General features: G+C 47.5%; 1 protein-coding gene across 1 annotated transcript in view; it reads left to right on the plus strand.

The window, feature by feature from the left end:
• The window catches only part of LOC147711436 (hexokinase-1-like), a 2,269,016-nt gene that overhangs the window by 2,151,521 nt on the left and 91,571 nt on the right, over positions 1-25,924 (plus strand). The window lies entirely within an intron of this gene.

The raw sequence follows: 25,924 nt of genomic DNA on the forward strand, positions 1-25,924 counted from the left end.
ACCGCGAGGGGCCGTTGTGGAGATTAAGCAAGCTATTGCCCAGAGTCGCAGAGTGTGAACCCGTGAGTCGAGTAGGTACCGGAGTGAGAATTATCGAGTCCGTGGAATTATTGAGCCAACCCCCGTCGGGGCGGGGAATTGAACCCTGGTCCAGGGCCGATCTCAGCTTCCGGGTCTGCCGCCTCTAACCCCTGAGCCACACTTCTCCAGTACCATGAAAGCACAACACATAGGCATCACAAAGACAAATAAAAGAACATACTTAAAATGTTCCATTTTCCGGGCTACGACAAAAATCACAAATTAAAATAACATCAAATAAATAACATAATAATTTTGAGCAGTGAATTCCGGTAAAAAATGTATAAGTGAAGTACCTCCATTGACATGATTCAGAGCTTTTTATAAGCCACAGACACAGCCCTCAAAAGAAAAGATGCAATTAGTCAAAATAAATAGTTAGGACATGCATTGCATGCATTGCAAGACAAACACGGGCTAAGATAAGTAAAACCTACAAATTCTTCAAAATAGTCCGGACCTAAAGTAAATACTCCTGGTTAAAATAGCATTGATTTCCTATTTGCAATTGCATATTTCAGAAAGAAGCAGATGCTGACATGGAGAGAAGTAGAATTCTGTAAATATATCAAGGCATCACCACATCTTCTAATTCCACTCCCTTAGTATGGGAATGAATTTTTTTTTAGTAAAAGCATTATAAAAATGGCAAAAACAGATCAAATGAAGCAAGCCCTGAGGGGATGACTCGTCACATGGCCAAATTAAAACTTTAGTTGAATCAAACTGGCCAAGTGGAAAGCCAAGGTGCCACCTCATGAAACCGAGTCTAAATCTGGTTAAAAACGGTCTCTCCCAGGAACTATCCATCAATTCTAGGTATGGTTCCAATGCTAAACAGGTTTGGAGTTTCCCATATGACCCAATCAATTGAAGAAAGCTCTAAACTGCGAATCCATTTTTGCAGCATTGTAAAATCTTTCATTGAGATGTGTCACTGTGTGGCATTTGGTGTGCACCTCTGCTGGAACTGCATGCATTTTAGTGTACATTTCTTGAATTAGAAAATCATGAATAAAAAAATGTAGATAGCAACTGGTTTTGAATGGGATTATGAGAAATTAATAAATGAAAAAGGGTGCAGAGAGAAGCAATGGGAACAGCAGAGAGAAGCAATGGGAACAGCCTAAGTCTGTAAGTCTGATGACTTTAGATCATAACTAAATTTTACAAAGAGCACTTTCTAATGGCAGGTTCCCCAAAAGGATGTTATACATACAGTGATACATAACGGTAACCACCATCAAAAGTTAAGCAGGTACTGTGACACTTAGCCCAGAGATGTAACAGGTCCGCTGCACCACAGTTATGGCTCTTTTCTACCGCCCGTAGGATAGAAGGGTTCAGTGTTTCTTGGTGGTATTAGGTCCCATGATATTCATAGCTAAAACGCATTCACCATAGACAGGGGGCTGTCTCATAGAGCTTGCTCATTTCACTTCATGTTGTGACACTGTGGAATCTACCTGATGTTTATCTTTTCAACTCAGCACTAAGAAGTACTTATTGAAGTGATCATATATGTGGTCCAGATTATTATAAAGTAAGTTCTGAGCATCATTATCTATACCTCTTGGTGGAGTTCTCGAAGTTGTTATATAAAAACTTCATAAAAATGTGCAAAGAGGTAAAAACCAAAGCCTCAACATATGGAAGGACTAATAGATACCCAATTACTGGCTGATTTGTCCAAAGTGAAACCAGAAAACGTGGATAAATCGTGGTTTCCCCACTTAACATGTGTGATCGTAGGCAAGCATGTTATCTCATTAAAACACTTTTCCTTCATTATCGCGTATGAAAGCATTTTCCAATATGTGTGTCCAGAATGGCAGTTGTACAAAAACCTATTGCATTTGTTGTTTTAATATGCCACGACATTGTCACATTATAAGACTGCACTGAGAAGTACGTATTGAAGTGATCGTTTTTATTAAACATGAGCTGTTAGTGAACTGAGAGACGACAGTTGCCATGTAAGCCCTGTACAAGGCCCAGATAATTATGGAGCAAGTTCTGAGCAACATCATCAATTCTTTTGGGTTGATTTCTTGAAGCTGCTCTATAAAAACTGCAGAAAAAGGCACAAAGACATCAAAACCAAAGACTTAACTCAAGGAAAGACTAATAAATACCCACTTATTAGCTGATTTGCGCAAAGTGAAAACAGAAAATGTGGATAAATTGGGGCTTCCCTGCTTAAATTGTGTGATCTTAGGCAAAGATTTTATCTCACCAAAACTCTGCAAAGAGGGGGGAAAAAGCTAGAGAAGCTAAATAACGAGCTAGAACTTAAAGAGGGTTTTTACTAGCACCACCGATAGCAAGGCTAGATCCAAGCGACCTGAAGCCAAGAGACTTAACTGACGAACAGCAGTAGAAAAAGCTGTGTGAGGAGGAGTGGGGAGGCTAAGTAACCACCAGCAGAAACATTTTGGCAGGGAGTGAAGTAACCAGAAGGAAAGAATTAAGGTGGGAGCTGCAATGACCAGCAGAAAAAGGAGCACTGCACTGCCGAACAGAGAGCGCCACAAAGACCCTTGCAGTCTGGCCCGCCAAAGCATATCATCCCAGAAGCCCTCCATACCTGGTACCCCCACGTCACCCCTTGGACGCAAACAGCTCCTGCTTGACCCTCTCCCTGTCATTGACGAAGAAATGTTTTCTCCCTGCAAAATTTTTACTTTCTCCCTTTCCACGACACTAGGAACCGCCTGTAGTCTGGAGTGAGCTCTATGATGTGGTACCTTATGCACATCTAGGGCTCACCTAGCCAATCCTAGCATTTTCTATAGTGCAAACTGGACTCAAAGGTAGTGGAGTGCTTTACATGATCACCAGTTACGTTACACAGGGACACATTAGGCATGGAAGGGCACCAGAAGATTTAGGGCTAGATGTAGGTAATAGGAAATTACCGATTCTAAAATACCGAATTTTACCGATTCAGTATTTTAGAATCGGTAACTTCTATGTAGATAAAAATTCGGTAAAAAATACCGAATGGTAAGATTCGGTATTTACCGAATCGGTAATTACAGAATCGGTATTTGCCATTGATTCCTATGGGAATGAATGTCAATTACCGAATCGTTAATTACCGATTCGGTAAAATTCGGAAAAAGTGAAGGGTGGCAGGGTGTCACTTTGACACCCGGTTACACCCCTGATTAATGCTGGTGTGCCATGTGGCATACATACATGCCCTAAGGGCATGTATGTCTGTCACATGGCACAGGTGTAAATGCACATTAATGCATTTACAAAGGAATTCCTTATTTACCACCAACTAATAGTTGGTGGTAAATAACGAATTCTTAAAGGCCAGAAGCACTCTGTTAAGTGCTTCCATCTTATTTACCGATTCGGTAAATTCCGAATCGGTAAATGTTGATTCGGTATTTACCGTTTACCGATTCGGTAAATACCGAATCAACATTTACCGATTAGGAAATTACCGAATCGGTAAATAAGCTTCCTACATTGGAAAAGGCTTTTACCGGTCGGTAACGGCAGATTTCGGCGGTTACCGACCGGTAAAAGCCTACCTACATCTGGCCCTAAGTGATTTGCCCATAATCACAGGATGTTTAGCTGATACTGACACTCGAACCTAGTTTCCTGTTCCAAAGTTGGCAGCTCTGGCGCTAGCGCCTCATCCTCTCCCCCCATGTATCTCTCCTACTATTGTACAGGTAAAAAGGCACAAGGTTTATATGACACTAGTTAGAGAAAGCATAGTTCAGAGGAGACACTTCATACTTACATTTGAAGTTATTTGATCCACCTGCTTGGATTTGAACTGCAGTAGCTCCCCCCCCCCCCTCCTAATTATCCCTTACCTTTTCTTCTAGTTTCAAGGTCTCGTTCTCTTGCACGACAAGTTCTGCTTAACACTGACAACATGCTAAATTATATAACCATGTGCAAAACATTATAACATTATTTAAGAGATGCCACTGGTTTTGTGCTAACAAACAAAGGGTCTTGTCCAGAGTTTGGTGGCAAATAATCAGCTTCACCTCCTCCTTTCCACCCCAGACCTCTGCTTCCCCTCCCCATTACTCAGTCACTCGGGTAAAATTTGGTGGGACATTTGAAATACTGGTCAAGCTTGAGTGACTTTTAAATTAGTTTATGGGATGGTGAAAGCACCTTCCTCCTTTTTCTTCAGTCCCCACTTGTAACAAACCCCCACTACTACCTCCACACAGATGTGGGCCTGGGAGCACAGAAACCCCTTTGTATTTACAAGTGCTCACTGACAGGCTACCAAAACAAGCATTTGCAATGTAATCGGTCTCGCCTTTGGGAACTTACATGTATTTAGCTATGCCGCACATTAGCCTGGGTGCTGAAACATCCACTGTTCTTTAACATGGAGGGAAAGTAAGCACCAAACTGCGTGACATGCCAGGTATGGGAACACATGGTGACAAAAATTGCCTTTCAGCTGGAAATGGTATAGTCCAAAGCTCTGTTTTTAATATAAAATCAGGGCCTTCGTGGTCATATCACTGAAAATACAAGATTTGGAAAACATATTATTGTCTACCGATGCTCGTGGAAGACAATTTCTATGAACTGGAATCTAGAAAATGCTTAAGTGATTCTGGTATTTTACTGACCTCTGCTGCTCGTTTTCTATCAGGAAAGTTAAATAGAGGAAGTTGCCAGAAAAAAAAAAAGTTCCTCAGCAGAAAGCAATTCTGGTATTTAACTGACCTCTACTGGTCATTTGCTATTAAGACAGTTAAATAGAGGCAGTTGAACAGAACAAAAAAGACCCTAAGCGGAAGCACACAAGTCCTAGGGCTGATCTCCAGAGCCCACAAAATACATACACATATAAGTATATTCTAAAATATATATATATACTAGAGGTCTCAAATGCTCAACCTAAAAAAGTGTTTTTCAATCGATTCTCTAGTATCACTTTCCAAAGTGTGAAGTCAGTGGAACCATGAACCACGTATTGATTTAATTCCAAACACAAAACGCACATTCCGCCTACTCAGATATGACATTAGTTAACAAGGCACATCCCATCAGTCTTCCCCTTCACAAGCATTGAATTTCCACCTTTATACATCCAGTTCTCGAACATGGTCATACTAACATCAATTGTGACTTATTAAACCTCCCGAAATCAAGTGTTCCAACCTCTACCAGCCTTTACTTCCCTCAACCCTTAAGATAACTAACTAGGATGCAGCCATTCCCTCGCTAAGTAGTTTAAAATTAACATATCCAATTTTCTAGCATTACTTATTCCATCACCAATAATCCTCATTCAGATTCCCAAAGATTACCCACCTTATCTCTTGAAAATGACATCTTAAACAAAAAATGTAATGTTATCCCCCAAACATGACACATACTATGTTGCCACGGGGGAGGGGGGGGTCAAACAATAAATCTCTCAAATATTATGCATGTGAACCTGAAACACACATAACCCTCAAACGTGAGAATATGGCCACAACCAAGGCCCACTGAGGGGTTGCTCTCTATTGTTCACTTCACAATTGAGGCATATCCTGCCCTCAAATCAGTGGCGTAACAGAAGCCCCCGAAGCCCCGTGGTGCGGGTATCACCTAAGCAACAGGAGCCCCCCTCAGCTCAGTACTATGGCCGGAGAGCTCCTGATTGAGTCCAGAGGGGCCCCTCCATGTGCCTTGCAGGGGGCCCCCTCAAGTTTCCTTAGACCAGTGCCTCAAACAAAACCTACACAAGGTGTGTAATATGAAAATCATTTGCCAAATGTTATGTCTTGTTCTGAAAACAAAAGGTGAATGATTTGGTGACTAGTTCGAACCTGTATATGAAAACACAAACCCATCTTCAAAAATCAAAGAAAGTACTACAAAAAAACTTGCAAGTTAGCATCACAGCATTGACAAGATCTAGAGCAAGCAATAGTTCTGATTTGTGATGCTCAACCCGAACCAGCCGTTCAAAATACAGGAACACACATTCTGCCCAATAATCAGTTCACCGTTCATGGTAATTCCAACTAGTGCTCTGGAACATCTCCAGTGCACGCTGGAACTCAGTCCTGCGTTCTCAAAACGGAAAAGTGATAATGTACTTCCAACTTTAAAGGCATTATTTCGAGTCAATATAAACATAAAGCTCTCACTTCCTCGAGATTTACAGCCAGTTGCATGTGTCATTTAAAGTCATTCACAGTCACTATTTTACATCACAGACAAAGATACACGCATAGCATAGATTACACAAATATGGACACACATCATACGTGCTAACACAACCGATTGAAATGTTCCATCTTTCATGCTTAGAAAAGAACAAATGAAGGAGTATCACCCGATGAAGGGGATGAAGGCTTTTTCCAGATGAGGAAGCACTGTTCCTTTGTTAGTAAACCCCTCACTCACCACCTAGTGGTGACTTGCTTCATCATCGGGGCCCACCCAAGTGGCCTAGCGTCACTTGGGTGTGCTTCAACACCTGAGTTGCAGTGGAGCAGGTAGTGAAGTGTGGGTTGTAAACAAAAAAAGTGTGAGTGTTAAAATTGTCCTGGTTAATGCTTTTGTATAGATTTTAATAAAAAAGTAACTGGACAATAATAAAATGATTGGTGAGATAGTAGTAGGGGAGTTACGGCCTACGTATCTCGGCTATGTGTTGGTCAACATGTTTCTACCAATAGGGGCAATCCCCGGTATTCGTCAGGACCAAAACAAGGAAGTGGGAGGTGTGGGTCCCCTAAAAGACGCACCCTGTCCTAAATCCTTGGTCATCCAGAAGGAAAATATACTTCTGGGCAGACACTCCTAAAGTGTAGGGTGCCAATAAAAAACCTGGGGAAGGAAAAAGAGCAAAGGAAGTAGTTACTATCCTGTAACGTAGTGCAGAATTTTGGTGCAGAATACGTGCAGTTATCCTATCTTTCCACAGTGGTGAATGAAACAGTGCCTTCATCCATAGAGAGCGTGTCTACCAGTGTGGTGGAAACGTGCTCATTATCGTGGGAGTAAAAGTTGCAGCATGGTATATCTAGGTCGGGTATTCAAATAGGCGTCCTCTGTGCGTGCCTGAAAAAGCATGCTTATGCCGTACATTTAGGGTGCACTGAACTAGAGTGCTCATACTATTACCGTCATGGAGCATACTGTGCCAACTGGTTGTTTACCTTATATATTATATAGGCTCGAAAATATCCTAATCAGGATCAGTGATGTACATACAAAGACAAACTAGATTCATACAAACATATAACATGGAGCTTGTCACGAAGCGTAACATGTCTGGAAACGGGGGCTTACTGGAGAAGTACTCTAGTTGGATTTCATCAAACAGTGGGAAGGTGCTTCGCTTGTAGCAACATATTCTAATAGGAAAGGTATATGTTGCAGTAATGAGTAAAGCAGAAGTTAACCTACAATTTGGTTCGTTTGCGCAAACCATTCAAGAATCCTATGTGGGGAGGAAAATTACTTACAGTTGGAAATCGCGAAGTGAGGCGGTTTTCCTTCGGCTGCTCGGATGCAATGAGCGAGCGCGTGCGGTGGGCGTATATGCGCTGGCATACTTCTGGGATAGAGTCACGTGGCCGCTACGGCGGCCCGTCAGGGAAGGGTAGTTGCTATGGGAACCACTGAATGCTGCGCATGCGCATTCTGAAAGCATGCATCGCGTGGCTGCTATTATGGATCCAAGGCAAACAGCAGTTGGCATGGGAATGAGTTAACGCTGCGCTTGTGCATTTGCAATGAAATGTGGCAAGGGAGCGAGGTTATTGGGCATTACGGTATATAAAGTGCCCGTGGATAAGTGGGAAAGGGTGGTGCTGAGGTTGTAGAAATACCGGCTGAATATGAATTAAAATGTATTCATGTGCCGGGGAACTGGAAAGGGAAATACTCGCTAGAGCTAGTGCTGCTTGAGTAAAAGATTCATTAAATTAGAGGGAACTAGCAGTAGCAGCAAGCAGGGTCAACAAAGGAAGTCCGTATTGAAAGTGGTGCATTCAGGATTAAATGCATTCCTGTGTTATCGGACTATGTTGTTAGGGATGGGGTTATTTTAGTACAGAATTCCACGGGACATTGTCGTTAAGACCTTGTGTATGAGTGGAAAGTCTGTATATCCATCTCTGTTCTTTTTCGAATAGGCGAGCCTGGATGTTAGGGCCCGCTTGCAACTGTTCAATAACTGTCCACCTCATATCGTTGGTGGTGTGATGGGCAGTTAGGAAGTGGTCCGTGAGTTTTGTCATGTTCTTCTTGCATCTTATCGTGCTCCTGTGTTCGCAAATACGTTGTTTTATTTTGCGTGTCGTCATACCCACGTAGGGTTTTCCGCAGGTGCAAGTGATTAGATAAATGACATTGTTACTATTGCAATTAGTGTGGGATCTCTGCTCCCATCTTTCATGCTTCCATGTCTTGCCATCTATTACAAACACATAAATGCAAATGAAGGAGACTCGATACAGTGATTTATAGAGTTCACAAAAAATATACAGAATTAAAAAAGGCATTTCAATAACCCGATTGAACAACTAAAAAAAGAAAATACTTATATATTAAAAAAAATGCCTATAATTAGGCGATAGCTGTAAAAACAAGAGCGTTTCCGAAACAAAAGCCCTTCTCATACATCACCGTAAGTAATACAAAGAACGCACTCAACACCCCTTCCCACAAAACACGTACCAATTGTTTCCACTCAGAACCCCTCATATATTCTCACATTTTGCAATGCATCGGTCTCGCTTTTCGGACCATATAAATAATAAGCCATGCACACTCTCTGGCATTGGGAGAAACTATTAGATTTGACAGGGGGTGAAGGTTCGAAGGTGACAGTAAGCATATTTATTTATTTATTTCAAGAGTTTTATATAGCGCTGGCTAGACCCGAGGGTATCAGAGCGCTTTACATGAGAATCGACAATGAAACAGAACAAGTTCCACAAATGACACAGTACATCAAAAAAATAAGTAGTACAATTAGGAGGGGAGAGAAAGGACAGAGAGAAGTAGAGGAGGGGGCAGGGGAGGTGAGAAAGGGAGGATAAGGGAAAAGACAATAAAGAGAGACGAAAAGAAGTCTGTCTAAAGACCGATTGGGTAGGTGACGACCAAGGAAGGAATCCACGGCCCATCTCCTCTATAGCTAAACCAGGTAGCTCCATCGGGGGTCAGACAAACTAGTTCAGTCTCAAAACATTAAGAGAGGAGAGAAGGAGAGACATAAAATAGAGGAAGGATGCGGGAGGAGAAGACAGGAGAGACGAGAGGAAGTGGAACAATGTGGTTCAGCAATGTCATAGAAAGGCAACAATTAATCATTACATAAAGCAACCAGCTGAACATTAGGAGAGGAGAGAAAGGAGAGAGCAACGTAGTGGGGAGTACAGGAGGTGGGTCATACATTTAAAAGGAGACAGTTGCTAGGGACTAGCTTCAAAAAGCACAAAACTTTACGGTGTGTCTCATCTTTGCCCTGAAGCGCATTGACCAAAACTCTCTACATTATATCTCATCACTGACGGATGACAAAACAAAGGATTAATTTCAAGACCCAATCACAGAGCTGTACACTGACCTGCATGTACCTTCATGGTCAAGGCTCATACCAATGGAAAGAAATCCCTATCGTCTTCGCACAGAAGAGAGGTTTTTTTTAATTGAGGAAGTGGCTGAAGCTATACCTTTTCAGACTGCAACATAGCGGACAATCCTGTGCCCAGCGACAGACTACTGCGATTGACAGCATTTGACTCACGGTTAGACAGTTCCCGCTCTATCCCGCATCACTTGAAAGGCCTTGGAGCTATCTCTAGATGTGGTAATGTAAAAACAATACGGAAATGTGCAAAAACAATAAGTAAAATGCAAAACTAGATGAATGTGTACAGCCTATCGTCAGTTAAGATGCTTAAGACAGCCGAAATAGAACATCAACAGATAGGGTACAACATATTTTATGGTAATTCAGATTAAAGTTAAACTGCAGAACGTAATAGTTTAAAAGTGTTTTTTTAAATTAAAGTTAATTATATGCTCATCCTTACTTTGCCAGTCTACCCCACCCACACACAATTGTCCAAAACTTCGGCATTCTCTCCCCTCCCACATAAATAACTGCTGAAATTGTCATCAAGTACACAGAAAAGGGAACGAGGGAGAGAGGACATAAGCCAGGGACACCAAAACTTGGTATTTGCTTGAAATACTTGTACGTACAGATCATGGGTAAACCAGGAAGTACCGACACAGTATTGTATTGTATTGTAATTGCATTTATATAGCCCTTACTACCCCTGACGAGGCGTCAAAGTGCTTTTTCGGCGAGTAGCACGCTACTCCGGGACCCATAGAGGATTAGTGTTGAATTAGTATAGTGAAACATGCAAGTACATTTTAAGTGGTGTATAGGTTAGTCAGTTATTTGGATTTGGAATGATAGCAGAAGGATAAAGGAGGAAAAAAAGGTTTGTATTTATATAGCGCTTGTTACCCCTGATGTAGTGTTGAAGCACGCTACTCCGTAAACCCATAAAGGATTAGTGGTGAATTAATATGGTGAAATATGAAAGTGATTTCAGTGGTGGATATTAGTCAGTTATTTGGAGTGAGAAGGATAGCGGAGGGATAAAAGGGAAGAAAGGTTTGCGTTCATATAGCACTAGTTACCCCTGATGGATGTTGAAGCGCTTTTCTGGCAAGTAGCACGCCACTCCGGAACCCATAAAGGATTTGTGTTGAAAATTAGTATAGTAAAATATGAAGTAGTGGATATGTTATTCAGTTATTTGGGTAGCGAAGGGTAGGTGGCAGGATAGTGAAGGGAAAGAAGTTTGTATTTATACAGCGCTTGCTACCCCTAATGGGGTTTGGAAGCGCAAGTAGCATGCTACTCTGGAACCCATCAGGATTAGTGTTGAATTAGTATGATGAAACATCAAAGTAATTTTAGTGGTGGATATGTTAGTCAGTTATTTGGATTGAGAAGAGTTCGGGAGGGGTAGAAAAGAGGGAAGACGTTAGAAAGGTTTGTTTTGGGGGATCGGTATAGTAAAAGAGGTGTCAGATGATGCAATGAGGAGTTGTGTAGGGGAGAGTCTAGAAAGGGTTATTTGTTATGATCATAGTGGTATTGGGTTAGGGATAAATGATAGTGCATGTAGAGGATATATTGATAGATGTATAGGATGAGAGATAGTGTAGTGCACTGGAAAGAGTACTAGAAAGAAGTTTGAGATGAGTCAGAAGGTTGGGCTACAAGATATAGTGAGCGAAGTATAGGCTGAGAAATAGGGAAGTGCATTGGAAATGCTAAATTAGAAGAAAGTGATAAATATATTGATCCATGAGTACATTGAAAGTATATAGATAGATATAGGAGGTATGTATATTGGGCAGTATTTCTGGCCCTAGTCCCAACCAGTCTCGAACAGGCTCAAACAGGAAACTGCCCTTGTCCTCTCTGCCCTTAGCCTCGACGCCCAGGCTGAGACGCCCTAAGCCTGGCCTTTTTTATAGCCCTAGTAATCAGGTGACCCTTTCAGCCTATGGGAACCCTAGCCCTAACACTATCCAATCACAACACTAGCCCTAAAATCTAGAACCAATATTGTTATTGTTAATTTTGATTTATAGCGCGCCCAATCACCTACAGGCCTCTAGGCGCTTGGAAATCGATGTCATTACAATAACTTGGTTCACTCCTGAGAGAGATGCAGCAACAGGACTACACTGCGATCAAGGCTCTTCTAAACAGCAAGGTTTTCAGAGATTTCCTGAACCGCAGGAGATTCATCTCCCTGCGTAGCCCCTCAGGCAGCTTGTTCCATAATTGGGGGGCCAGGACAGAGAAGGCTCTCCCTCCCTTGGTCACTAATTTGTAGCGGGGGCAGACCAGTAACTGAGCGTCTGATGATCTGAGTGTTCTTGTCGGGTTGTACACTTCCAGGCGAGCTTTGATATAGGCCGGCGCATGGCCGTAGATCGCCTTATGCACTATACAGAGGCTCTTGAATTCAACCCTCTCCTTAACAGGGAGCCAGTGAAGGTTTTGGAGAAGAGGGGAGGCCTTTGTTCGTCTGGGCACTCTAAAGATTAGCCGTGCGGCGTCGTTCATCACGACCTGGAGTCTGTTTGTCGACATTTTTGGGAGGCCAAGGTACAGGGCATTCCCATAATCGATCCGGGAGATGACAGTTGCTGCTACAATTGAACGCATCATCGAATGAGAAAGGAAGGGAGCTATCTTTCTCAATTGTCTGATGATGTTCGTGCAAGTTCCAACAACAGCGGAAACTTGACTGCACATTGACAGGTCACAGTCTAATTTAATCCCCAGGCTCTTTACGTTGGCACTAGGCTTTGGGGCTGATCCAAGCTCAGCAGGCCAATACAGATCACTCCACGGTGAGGTGGTAGATGGAATTACCAATACCTCGGTCTTATCCGGGTTGATCTTTAGTAGGTTTTTCGTCATCCAACCTACGGTGTACCTCAGGATATTTTGAGCTTGGGTTTGTGCTGTCCCTGTGTTATCGATACTCAGGACTAGCTGAGTATCGTCAGCATAGTTGTAGACTCTGCAGCCCAACTCAGCCAGGGATGCAATCAGAGGCTGCAGGTAAAGATTGAACAGAAGTGGGGATAGTGCGGAGCCCTGTGGGACTCCGCACTCTAAGAGACCCACTTCAGATATTGACTCCCCAAGTTGTATCCTCTGAGTCCTTCCCAAAAGGAAGGATCGCAGCCACTTGAGGGCCAAGCCTTTGATCCCAAAGGCCTCCAACCTTCCCAGGAGCAGGTCATGGCTGACGGTATCGAACGCCGCTGACAGATCTAATAAAATCAGGGCGCTCGGCCTTTTGCCATCAGCCATGCCTCTCAGTTCGTCCAGGACCTTACAGCCAATCTTAGCCCTAGTTCAAGCACCCAATCAGTTCAAAAACCCTGACCTCTACGTCCAATAAAGGCTCTAGCCCTACCAGTAGTCCCAAAAACAAGTCCATGCAACCATTGGCACAGGTAGCCCTAGTCCCTACTTCCAATAAAAAGCCTAACCCTAGCCCTAGTCCCAACCCTACAATGATTGAATCACAGACCCAGAAACCAATCAGAACCCTCAAATACCCAACCAATGAGGACATTAACCCTAATCCAATAGAAACACTAGGTACAACCACCAATCAGTGTAGACATGTACCAACCACTAGCAGACGATATAAGGTCCCAGCGACCTCAGACAAGGTTTGCTGGCCAGGGAGTTGGAAGCTACCTCTCCTGTTCAGAATCTCCTAGGAGACAGACAGGCTCAATCCACACTTTGGACTTCTGCAGGTAAAGGCTTCACTAACTCGAAATCTAACAATACTGTTTGAATAAAACTTTACTCCCCCTGCTTGCCAAAAAATGAAGTGCACAGGCCCCAGTAAATACAGTTTAAACAGCTCAGAGAAGCACTCTCTGATGTAGAATATCCCTGTTGCTGGGGGGGGGGGGGGGCAGGGGGGCTGGCCTCACTGGCTTGTGAACACAAAATGGTGGCTGGGGGTGCACTGTTTTAACACACAGGTCTTAGCACAGAGCAGACGAGAAATTTGGAGGGAAAACAGATTTGTCACCAAGGAATGAGAGGGACAGACTACAGAGGTTGGACTGCAAATCTCACAATTCAACACGTTAAATGCAAGCAATCATGGCCAAGGAAAACCACAAGTTTAAAACACAAAACAGGTGATAAAATATGCAATCACAGGCAGGTCAAAACTGCAACTTTAAACTGTAACAACCACATGCAAAGACAGTAATCACAGAAAGGGAAAATCGTTTTTTAAACAACTTTTGTTTTGGGAAGAGACAGCAACCTCTTACTCTATGACCAGGTCTGGATCAGAACCGAAGATTTCCCTCCCGTTCCAAGCCTCTATGTGGGCAAGCCACCAACCAATCTCCTCTTTTGCCTCGTCCGACAAGGGAACCTATAGGGAATAAGTAAGGCCTCTCCATAGAGGCATTGCAGGGCTCGATGATAGAGTGGGCCCGGTAGGATTTCTTGGCTGGAGGACGAGGCAATTGGCGAACAGTGTTTTTCCTCAGCTTGTGCCCTATCTCTGTCAGCTTCCAAGCCAGAAGGCTGAGGGACGCAGAGAAAGTCTATCATGAAGCCCAAAAAGATTGTTTGCTGCGAGAGCGTCAGTAGTGACTTCTTCTTGTTGATTACGAGCCCCGGGTCCTTCAAAAGGTTCACTGCTGTCTGAAGTTGGAGAGATAGTTTCCAGGGGCACTGGTCCAGCAACAGCATATCGTCCAGGTAAACAATGAGACGTGCCCTCTGTGCCCGGAGCAGTTCCACCACCCGTATGAGAAACTTTGTCAAACACCACAGGGCTGATGACAGCCTGAACGGAAGAGTGGAGATCTGTTGCCACCACACGAATTAGAGGAACTGTCTGAGAGAGGGGAATATTGGTGTCATCAGATAGGTGTCTTTTAGATGTAGGCGCACCATCCAGTTGCAAGGCCTCAAGAGGTCCCGAAGAAGGTGAGGGCCATCCATTTTGAGACGACGGTAAACCAGCCACTTGTTGAACTCCCAAAGGTTGATGACTGATCTCTTGCCACCGTCCGTCTTGTCTACCAAAAATAGGTTCCTGATGAACCCATGGGGATATGGCGCAGTCGGGCAGATGGCCCTTTGTCCAAGAGGGCGGCATCTTGTAGGGACAACTGCATTGGGTATGGACAGGACTCCTGCCAGGGAAAGCTGTAGAATTCTGTTTGTAACCCGTGGACTGTCTGTAGGACCCAAGCATCCAAGGCCTTGGACAACCAAGCCAGCAAAATGTTCTCCAGCCGCCCCACTACTTTTAGTTGGGAAGAAGGGCGAACACTTACCATTAATGGAGACATGAGAAGCTTGTCCTTTGAAGCCACCCTTGCCACAGAACAGCTGACCAGGAAGTAGGTTGCAAAACGAGACTGGTCTTGCCAGTTGCAGGTCTTGGATCCTTGTCCCCTTGTGAGGTATTGTAAAACGAGAGCGACTGAGCCTCGTCCAGAGATGTGAGGGTTGCCACAAATGTTCCCAATTATTTAATGAAGGGGTCACCAAAGAGGCCCGCTTGGGCCACTGCCCCCTCTTTCAAGAATTCCAGGCCCCCCAGCTTTGGGTCTACCTTGATAAGCAATGAACATTGGTGCTCTGTGGAGAGCGCACAGTTTGCGTTACCCAAAAAGATGACTGTCCACTGCGCCCAGCCGGAAGGACGTCTGGGCAGATCAGGGACCCTGAGACCTTAGCCTCCTCTGGCATGTCTAAAATCTTGGTGATGAGACAGATACCATCCAACAACTTACCCTGGCAGGACCTCCAGCATCTATCAATACACTTATTGGGGTCTTTCATAAACTTTGCCAGAAAAGTGACAATCCTAGGATCAGTCTTTCTCTTCGAGGACGGAGGGGGCACCCCACCTGAAAGTGACCGCAAGACTCTTTCTTCACATACTTGGCCACCTTGTCTACTGGAGCCCATTCAGATGACCTGTGGTGCAAAATATCATCCTGGTCCAGCATATCCACTATTTTGTAGGGTGATTGACTGGTTGCCAGGAGCGGGACAGTAGAGGACGCCAGGGTCTAAAGGGGTCTGCGTCATCATCTGACTCCCCTCAGAGTTGCTGGGGGAACCAGGTTGGGAAAGCTTCTCTGGTGGCTCCGGGAGCATAGGGGCTAGATAACGGGTACCTGGGCCAAGAAGGTCCGCTTCAGGAGAGCAAAAGAATCACTATCCACCCCGGCCTCCTGCTATTTCATGTGGGACAAGGTCTCTGCATCCTGGGGAGCTTGTGGGGAAGGAACAGGTGGCTCCACATGCATCACGTCTGACCTGGAGAGTTGAGCACACTTGTGCACTATTTGTGTGCAAGGCACCTTTCCATGGGGGCCATAGCCTCCTCAACTGCCCTGTAAAATGGAGGCCTCCACCACCCTGTAGAATTTGTCGTCCCACGGAAGGAAATCCAGGGGGTCCCCTTCCCCTTGTGGGCCCCCAAAGGTCTGCTGCACAGATTATTGTTTCTATGCCCCGGGGACACACACTACTTAAGTTCACTGGGTCCGGCTTTCAAGCCTCAGCGGCCAATAATATCAACAAAAAGGAGGCGTCACTCACTACAGAAGATAGATACGTACCCCTCAGGGCATCAGGCAGCAAACTGCAAAAACAGTACAGGCCACTGGAGCTTGGGGTGCATGTCTCCAGGCCAGGGACACGGCTCCGTCATTTACCACGGTGCACACGCTTTCAATTTCACTTAAGGAGGTGAAATATGCACGCCATGCCATGGAGCTGAGAGGAGTGCTGCACTGGCTGCAACTCCACCTGCAGGGTGGCAGACCACACTGTGTAAGTCCCCCAAACACAACAGACTGCTGCTGAAGGGACGTGGAGCATACCCGTTGCATCACCAATGAAGAAACACTGCATAAACCAGCCAGCGTAAACACTGTAAGCACAAAGCAATTGTTAAAACAGGGAGCAAGACGGAAAATGAACTTATCTCTGGCTACAAGCACGAAGAAAGAGGGAGCTTTGAAACTGTGGAACGACTTTGTTGGGACTGTTGTTGTACGATTTAAGGTTTAAGTTTTTAATTTCCCGAGTGCTGAAGGGAATGGTAGTTTATTTCCACGTAAAAATAGCTGCTGTAATAATAAAGCGAAAGAAGAAAGCAAAATCCTCACCTCCAGTCCTGACACAGAATGGGATTCATTAAGTTCAGTTATATTTGCCCTAATTATTTAATAACCTTGAAGAATAATTCAATCTTAGCTTTTGGGCCTCGTTTCAAAAATATTTACAGTGGGGATTTTCTGACTAATATTGATATGTGAATTTGTAAAAAAACATCATGGAAGATATTTGCATGTTACTCTTTCTTGTATGTTTTTGTAACTACCGGTATCTGTACAGCTACCAGCTAGGTTCTTGACTATTTCAGCTGACCTTTTTGGGAACGTACATTGTGCTGCCACAAGGCAAATTATCATCACATGAAATAGAGGAGGCTATGAACGAATGAGATCAGTCATTACAATTATTGGACCATGAGTGTTGTTCTGTTCTTATACCCAGTCTAGCGAAGCTCTGGCTGATAATCTGTAATGAAAGAGAAAAACAAGTTACTTACCTTCAGTAACAATACATCTGCAAGGAACATAGGTTAGTAATAGATTCCTTACCTTAGAATTACCCCCAGGCGTCAGACTGTATCCGGAAAGTTTTTCGTCCACAGTACCCCTGCGCGTCAGAAGGTGCCGTCGGTTAACTCAGTGTCCATCGTTGGCATCGTGGTCGCCGGGATGATGTTGCGGTAGCTACATAGACGCTGCCCTCGCACCCTGACATCAGTTCTGTACACGACTTTCCACGCCAGAAGGGCAGAGCCATGCAGGACACTAACCACTGGTGCACAAAACTAGGGCCCTGAAGGATGCCCTTTACCCTAGAAGTAAGTTCGCAGAACGGGGAGGATGGGTGGGGCTGTAAGAAATCTATACCTACCCTATTTTACAGATATATCGTTACCGAAGGCAAGTAACTTGTTCATCTGAATGAAATGGTTAGTTATAGATTCCTTACCTTAGAATCGATACTCCAGCAATACAAACACCGGAGGTGGGTCTGCAAACTAAGTTAACACCAGAAAGTCCTGAAGAACAGAACGGCCAAAGAAGCCGTCTCTCCGGACTTGGCTGTCCAGGCAGCAGTGTATAGTAAACATGTGCTGTCCACGTAGCTGCCTGACAGATGTCATTAAGAGGGACTCCCCGTCCCAAAGCAGTGGTGGCCGCGTCACCCTGGTAGAATGGGAGCGCAGCCCCACTGGAGGCTCCTTCTTGGCTAAAGAATAACAAGCTTTGATGCACAAAACGACCCACCTGGAGATGGTCCGTTTGTGCACGGCCCGCCCTTTCTTAGCGCCCATGTACCCAACAAAGAGCTGGTTGTCCACCCGCAATTGCTTTGTGCGATCCAGATAGAAGGAAATCGCATATTTTGGATCCAGACGGTGTAGCCTCTCTTCCTCTTTTGAAGGATGCAGAGGCAGAAATAAGATGGGCAAATTGATGGTTTGGTCAATGTGGGAAGAAGTAACCACCTTGGGAAGAAAGGAAGGTCTAGTTCTAAGGACGACCTTGTCCGGATCGACAGCCAGAAAGGGAAGCTTGGAAGAAAGAGCTTGCAGAGCTTGCGTGCAGAGGTGATGGCCACCAGAAAGACAGTTTTCAAAGTAAGAAGCCTGAGAGGACAGTTATGCAGTGGCTTAAAGGGAGCGCACATAGGATAGGCAAGCACCAAGTTCAAGTCCCACTGGGGCATTACGAAGGGAACAGGAGGAAAAAGATGAGTAATGCCCTTAAGGAATCTATTTACAACAGGGGACTTGAAAAGAGAAGGCTGATCAGGAAGCCTAAGGAAGGCAGAAATGACCAAGAGGTAGCCTTTTAGAGTGCCCAGAGCAGAGCCCTGCTGGGCCAAAGAAAGGAGGAACAAGAGAACCTCAGAAAGGGGATCCACAGCCTTTGCTATGCACCATGCCACAAATTTGTTCCATCTGCAGGCATATACCGTGTTAGTGGAGGGACGCTTGGCTGCCAAGATAACATCGCAGAATTCGGGAGGCAGGTCAAAAGACGTCATCTGCCACCGCTCAATCTCCACGCAGGAGGTGGAGGCTGGACAGGTTCAGGTGGAGAACCGTCCCCTGCTGCTGCTACAGAAGATTCTCCCGATTCAGAGGATCGATGGCCATGTTGAGCAGCTCGGGATACCAGACTCTTCGGGTCCAATCCGGAACCAGAAGAATGACTTGGGCCCGGTCGCGCTTGATCTTCTTCAGCACTTTGGGCAGAAGTGGTGTCGGCGGAAAGGCGTTTAGAAGACCGCAACTCCACTAGAGATGAAAAGCATCGCCTAGCGAGTGCCGCCTTGGAAATTCCAACCAGCAGAACTACTGACATTGCGTGTTCTCTTCGGTGGCGAATAGATCTAACCAAGGCTCTCCGCACTGCTGAAAGAGACCTTGCACCACTTCAGAGAGAAGGCGCCATTCATGATCCATCATGCATCTGCAGCTGAGTTCGTCTGCTCTTGGGTTCAGGGAACCTGCCAGGTGTTAAACTACCAGGGATATGCCCTGATGTTTCAGCCATGTCCAGAGGCGGAGGGCCTCCTGAAATAGGGTCCACAACCCAACCCGCCTTTTTTGTTGCAGCACCACGAAGCTCCAGAAGGTTGATGCGGAGCCCCGACTCCGCCGGAGACCAGAGGCTTTTGATCTCTGCCTACCCATGTGGCCACCCCATCCCAGAAATGATGCATCGGTCACGACTGTGAACTCTGGTTAAGGAAGTGAGAGGGATCTGCCGTCGACCCAATCCTGGTTTGTGAGCCACCACTGCTACTGGTGTGTAGTGCACTCCGAGTTCTGGACGCAATCGGACAGGTTCCCCTGATGCTGTGCCCACTGGAACTTAAGGTCCCACTGCAGAGCCTGCATATGCCATCTGGCATGGTCCACCAGCAGGATGCAGGAGGCCATCAGGCCCAGTAGCCTGAGGGTCATCCTGACTGAAATCCGGGATAGAGGCTGAAAGATCAGAATCATAGCCTGAATATCCCAGACTCGCTGTTTGGAAGGATAGACCCGAAACTGTGTCGTGTCCAGAACCGGTCTGATGAAGAGGAGCTTCTGAGAGGAGGTCAGGTGTGACTTTGGCACGTTGATGGAGAACCCCAGCGAGTGCAGGAGGTCGACCTTAGTCTGGAGGTGGGAGACGACAGCCTGGGGCGAGCTCACCTTCAACAGCCAGTCGTCGAGATAGGGGAAGACTGGAACCCCTAATCTGCGCAGTTGAGCTGCGACACCGCCATCACTTTCGTGAACACCGAGGGGCGCTGGTAAGGCCAAGGGGGAACACAGTGAACTGAAAGTGCTTGTGGCCTACCGTAAACCGTAGGTAACGCCTCTGGGCCGGCAGGACAGGGATGTGGAAATAGGCGTCCTGCAAGTCCAACGCTACTATCCAGTGTCGAGGGCAGGCAAGACCTGAGCAAGAGTCAACTTTTTAAACTTCTTACGGAGGAAGCGGTTGACGTTCCTGAGATCCAAGATAGGACGCAGGCCTTTGTCCTTCTTGGGCACCAGAAAGTAGTGGGGATAGCAACCACAACCTACTTCTGGGGCAGGAATGCGCTTGATGGCCCCCTTGGCCAAGAGTGCCGAAACTTCCTGTTGGAGAAGGGCCAAGTGATCCTCTGACATGCGATGGTACTGAGGTGGCATGGAGGGAGGGGTAGTCTCAAAGGGGAGGAAGTAGCCCGTCTGACTATTTTCAAAACCCACGTGTCCAACGTGATGGTACACCAGTGGGGGAGGTGATGGCAGATCCTGCTGCCCACTGGCATTTGGTGGCCTTGAAAAGGTCGGACTAGGAAGGCTTGGAGGCTGCTGCAGAGGGGCCTGTGGTTGACTGGCCCACCTGCTGGCCCCCAGAACCACGCCGGGGGTTCCCACGTCCATGGCCGCACTGGGGCTCAACTGCTTGCGCCGGCCTGTGGCTCTGGGCTGGACGTAGCGGGGCACCCCTTCCGTAGCCACAAAAGGGGTGAAAGGCAGACTGCACAGGGTGGGTGGTGGAGAGGCCCAAGGATCTGGCCGTAGCCCTAGAGTCCTCAAAGATCTTTAGCGCGTTGTCTGCCTTGTCGCCGAAAAGGCGACGGCCATCAAAGGGCATGTCCATAAGGGTGGACTGGACATCCCCGGAAAAACCAATCAAACGCAACCAGGTATAGGCTTGGAACACCAAGCTCTCAGGGGTGGGGTGTTGGGAGAGGAAAGTGGGATCACCCGGGGCCAGGCAGTGGCATTGGGCAATCATCCTGTCCACAGGTGCCCAAAAGGATGTCCATGAGGGCTTCATAAAGTGTAGCAGGGACTCTGAAGAGCTTGCTGCCGGTTGAAGCACCTCTGTCAGGAGGTTAGTCCTGACTGCCACTGTAGGTAGCTCGAGGTTGAGAGCCTCTGTCGCCCTACGTAACACCACTGTGTATGACACTCCCTCCTACGTAGCCCCGGTAGGAGGAGACAACATGCCAAGGACTGGTGAGGTATCCAGACCACTGGCTTCCCCCAGTTCCTCTTGCCAGTCCTGTTCACACACTGACTAGTCGGTCAAAGGGTCTCCAGACCCTTTCCAGTCCTCCTCACCCTCCTCTGGCTGTCAAGCTGGTCTCAAAGAGCCAGGGTAGAACAGGGGCACAAACGTACCCGTCGGTCGACGCCTGTTCGGCTCCGTGTCTACCTCGAGGTGGAGGCAGGGGTCAACGCTGCCATCTGGCTCTGACAACTGGATATTTTAAAACTACCTTTTGCTTATCTTGGTTCCTTTAGGTTTTTTTAACCCCTGATTTTACTCACCGCTCCACTGGGCTCCTGTCCCCTCACTCGCATTTAATTCTGGAAAACTCACCGCCATTTGGCGGGTCCGGGTCCCGGGGCTGAACATTCGTGGGCGCCATCTTTGTTTGGGGTGAGTGTGTTTGTGCTCGAGTGGTTTTGGGAGACGCCTATTTAAAGTCGTCCTCTCCCGCGCAGCGGGAACGTGCAGTGGGACGCCTTCGCTTAGCCGGAGTCGTGCCAGAGTCCTGCCCGTCTGCGCCCGTCAGCGTCCCGAAGGCGTCCGAGGCGGCGGGCAGGACTGGGCTATATTTTGCATTTTGCTTGTATATGTGGGCACTATGCTCCACTACTCGGGATCGGAACTGCGCTCCTGGCAGCATATTAATGGCTCATGCCGTACGGTATTTCCTGCGCGCCACAAGGGCAAGCATTGCTGTCCTGAGTGTGGCTGGCGCCCGCAGAAACATCTGGTCGGGGCGCCGCAGAAGGCGGCAGTCAGCGTCAAACATTTAGGCTTACTGCTTAATACTAGATCTCTCGGCCGGCATGCTCTGGATATTTTCGACCTGTTGGAGTCAGAAAAACCACTGTTTCTGATGCTCACCGAGACGTGGCTCGGTGAGGCGTCCAACCCAGATATTGCCACTGCTATTCCGCCCGAGTATAACATCTTCAGGCAGGACAGGCCGAAGGGGCGCGGAGGCGGGGTTGCACTGATAGTAAACAAAAGTGCCACCTGTACCATCATTCCCTCTGACGTGATTAAGGATTGCGAATCCCTTGCCTTTGCCATTGTCCTTTCACCACACCAATCGGTGAAAGGTCTTCTTGTTTATCGTCCGCCAGGGCCCACAGGCTCTTTTTTTGAAGAGTTCCAGTCGGTGACCTCATCCCTGTTGCTCACGTCTGAGCATTGTATCGTCGCCGGGGACTTTAATGTCCATATGGACGTTGAAATGGATGCCGACGCAATTAAAATGATGGATGTTACAGCCCCTCTGGGCCTGGTACCCTATCACGTTGGACCGACCCATGAGAAGGGACACACCCTAGATCTTACTTTCTCTACGACCCCCATAGAGATGCTGGCTCCTATCCAGGTGCTTTGGTCTGATCACAGGTTGGTGAAATTTTATCTCTCTGAAGTCAGGAAGCCTTCCGGTGCCCCCCGGCAGGCTTCTGTGGGATTCAGGGCACTCCACCGGGTCACTCCGGAACTGCTGGCACAGTCTTGTGCGGACCATCCCTGTGTTTTGACTGGGGACTTAGAGGAGGATGTTGAGCGACTGCAGGCCTGGCTCTTAGAAAGGCTAAATGATCTTGCTCCTCTGAGACCCCCCCGCAAACTTGACAAGGGTGCATCCGCCCCTTGGTTTACGGAAGCATTGGCGGCTTCACGTCGGCAATGCAAGGTAGCGGAAAGAGCATGGCACGTGAAATACGACTCGACAGCGAAACTCGCCTACAGGTCCTTGGCGAAAGCTTATCATCGGGACATCCTCTCGGAGAAGAAGGCTTATTTTGCGAGAAAAATTGAAGCTGCCTCCAATTCCTGTAAGGAGCTTTTCGCCATTGTACGGGAGTTTACAACTTCACGCGCGGCACCAACTCAGACCCCCCCCCCCCCCTCCTGCGCCTTGGGTCAGGGCGATCGCGGACTTTTTTACCTCTAAGATCCAACGGATCCAGGACTCTTTCCCTGTGCAGGAGCCTGAGACGCCCGGTCGGGCGGAGAATGCCGCTGTTACCCTGCCCAGTGCAGGTGTGGACTTGGCAGTTTTTCCTCCTCTCTCCATGACCGCTTCATTTGATCTGATGGCTTGTCTTAAATCAGGTTCCCCCCGGGATGTCTGCCCCGCAAAATTTCTGGCAAAAATGGCAGCCACCATTAATCCATATGTGAACCCCCTGCTGAATTGTTCTCTTGCACAGGGTGTGGTTCCCCAGTCCTGGAAGCAGGCGATGATTATCCCCTTGCTCAAAAAGCCTGGTTTGGATGCGGAAGTGTTGGCGAATTATAGGCCTATCTCGCTCCTGCCTGCTTTTGCGAATGTCATAGAAAAGCATGTGCACAAGGTGCTTGCCGATTACCTGGAGTCCCACGACCTACTGCACCCCACCCAATCGGGTTTCCGCACCAATCTTAGCACCGAAACAGCTCTCCTGGAAGTCTCGGAGGCGATTAAGGAGGTGCTGGATTCGGGTGGCAGGGCGATGCTGGTGATGTTAGATCTGTCGGCGGCCTTCGACACCGTCCCCCATGAGGGTCTTCTTGCTAGACTCTCAGAGATTGGTCTCCGGGGGACGGTGCTCCAGTGGTTTCGTTCGTTCCTGGCAGGGCGTCGACAAACGGTCTGGGCTTCTGCTTGCTCCGCCGAGATGTCGCCATTGGGTGTCGGAGTTCCTCAGGGCTCAGTATTGAGCCCAACTCTATTCAACATCTTCATGACCCCTCTGGCGGCTCTGGCGGAGTCTTTCGGGGCTCAGATCGTTTCCTACGCCGATGACACCCAGCTCCTCTTCACCTGTGAGAGGGGTGCGGATTTCGATGGAGGTAGGATCCAGGGTTGCCTTGAGGCTGTGTTTCAGTGGTTCCAACATAACAGCCTCAAGTGCAACTCGGATAAATCCGAGGTCCTCTTTTTCGGGTGCAGTTCGGATCCGGACTGGAAAGTGTGGTGGCCTGAGAACATGTTTCCACCAGCAAGTTCGTCCCAGGTGGCAAAAAACCTTGGGATTAAGATTGACAATGGCCTCACACTGTGCTCACAGGTAATCGGTCTCACTGGCACCTGCTTTGGCCTGCTCCGGTGCTGCGTAAGTTTCTCCCCCTGTTATCGGAGGAACACAGGAAGATCACGGTGCAGGCGATCATAGGCTCGAGAATTGACTACTCTAACATTCTGTATCTCGGCCTGCCAGAATACCTGCTTCAACGGTTACAGGTGGTCCAGAATTCGGCAGCACGGGCCATCTTTGGATTATCTCGCCGTGCTAGAGCCTCGGGCCTCCTGGAGGCACTGCACTGGCTTCCTGTCCGGAAGCGGATAATTTTTAAGAGTAGCCGTACGCTATATAAAACCCCGGTATAACATAACATAACATAACGTCGGCTGGGCACACAGCCGACGCTGGTGGTGGACGTGGTGCCGGTGTAATCGGCGCCGGGGGAGGCGTAACAAGGTCGACCGGCACCGATCTGGATCCGGATCTGGATCCAAGGGGACCCTGTGGTGCCGGGGTCGGAGCTGCCAGCGTCGAAGGCCAGGGGCCCCCAGCCTAGTCTGCGGGGCCGAAAGCACGCTGGCGGAGTCTGGCCGCGCAAAGATGGCGTTCATCGCTTCGTAAAATTGACAAGGCTGGGCGGGTGTTGCTCCGGGTCCAGAAAAGGGAGGAAACCCAGAGTCGGCCCTTCGGACTCCGCACCCGGAGCCACAGGAGGGGCACCACCCGCATCCCTCGTCGCGTCCGCCGATGGACGGGGTGTAGTTGAAGAGTGACAATTCTTCTTTGACTTCTTTTTGTGCTTCGACTTACCTGACCCCGAGTGCGAAGACTTAGAGGAAGAATGGTGTTGGCTCCCCGACCGGTCCTGACCTCCTATGTGACCGGGACCTCGAATTACGTGTAGCCGACTGCCGGGCCTCGAATAGCTTTCGGGACCGCTCCCGCAAAGACTTTGTGGCCTAGTCCGGCAGTCGGAGCACGACTTAGGGTCGTGGTCGAGCTCCAGGCAGTAGAGGCACACGCGGTGTGGATCCGTTACCGACATCATTCAATTACAGGAACTGCAGGCCTTGAAGCCGGGCATCCCTCGTGCACCAGTCCATACTCAAAGAAACAAAGTCGACAAAATTCGAGAAAAAGTCAGTCAAAAAGTGACTGGGGGTACCGCTCTCTCCGGATCTGCACTTGCTGGCGCGGAAAAAGAAAGAACTGATGTCTGCGCGCGAGGGCGGCGTCTATGTAGCTACCTTAACGTCATCCCAGCGACCACGACGGACGGAGAGTCGACCCACGCCACATCCGACGCACAGGGGTACTGCTAGCAAAAAACTTTCCGGATCCAGTCTGACGCCTGGGGGTGATTCTGAGGTAAGGAATCCATAACTAACTGTTTCATTCAGAGAAACATGTTGCTTGTTGACCCATTTATTAGAATGCTGTGGGCTATTGACCAGTGAGATCAGTCATTAGGAGCATTGGAACACTGGTGAGGCTGTAGCCTCTTATCCACTTAACTCATTTCCGACACCAGCCTGCTGCAATTGTAATCGGTCCCTGCCTTGGTTCATGGCACTGCAGAGTTAGATTGTTTCATATTGTCTCAGTACCTACTACAGCCCCTCTTTCCTGGTATCACCTATGCTCCTTCCTTC

This window comes from Lissotriton vulgaris, chromosome 5 (genome assembly GCF_964263255.1).
Source record: "Lissotriton vulgaris chromosome 5, aLisVul1.2, whole genome shotgun sequence".
NCBI lineage: Eukaryota > Metazoa > Chordata > Amphibia > Caudata > Salamandridae > Lissotriton > Lissotriton vulgaris.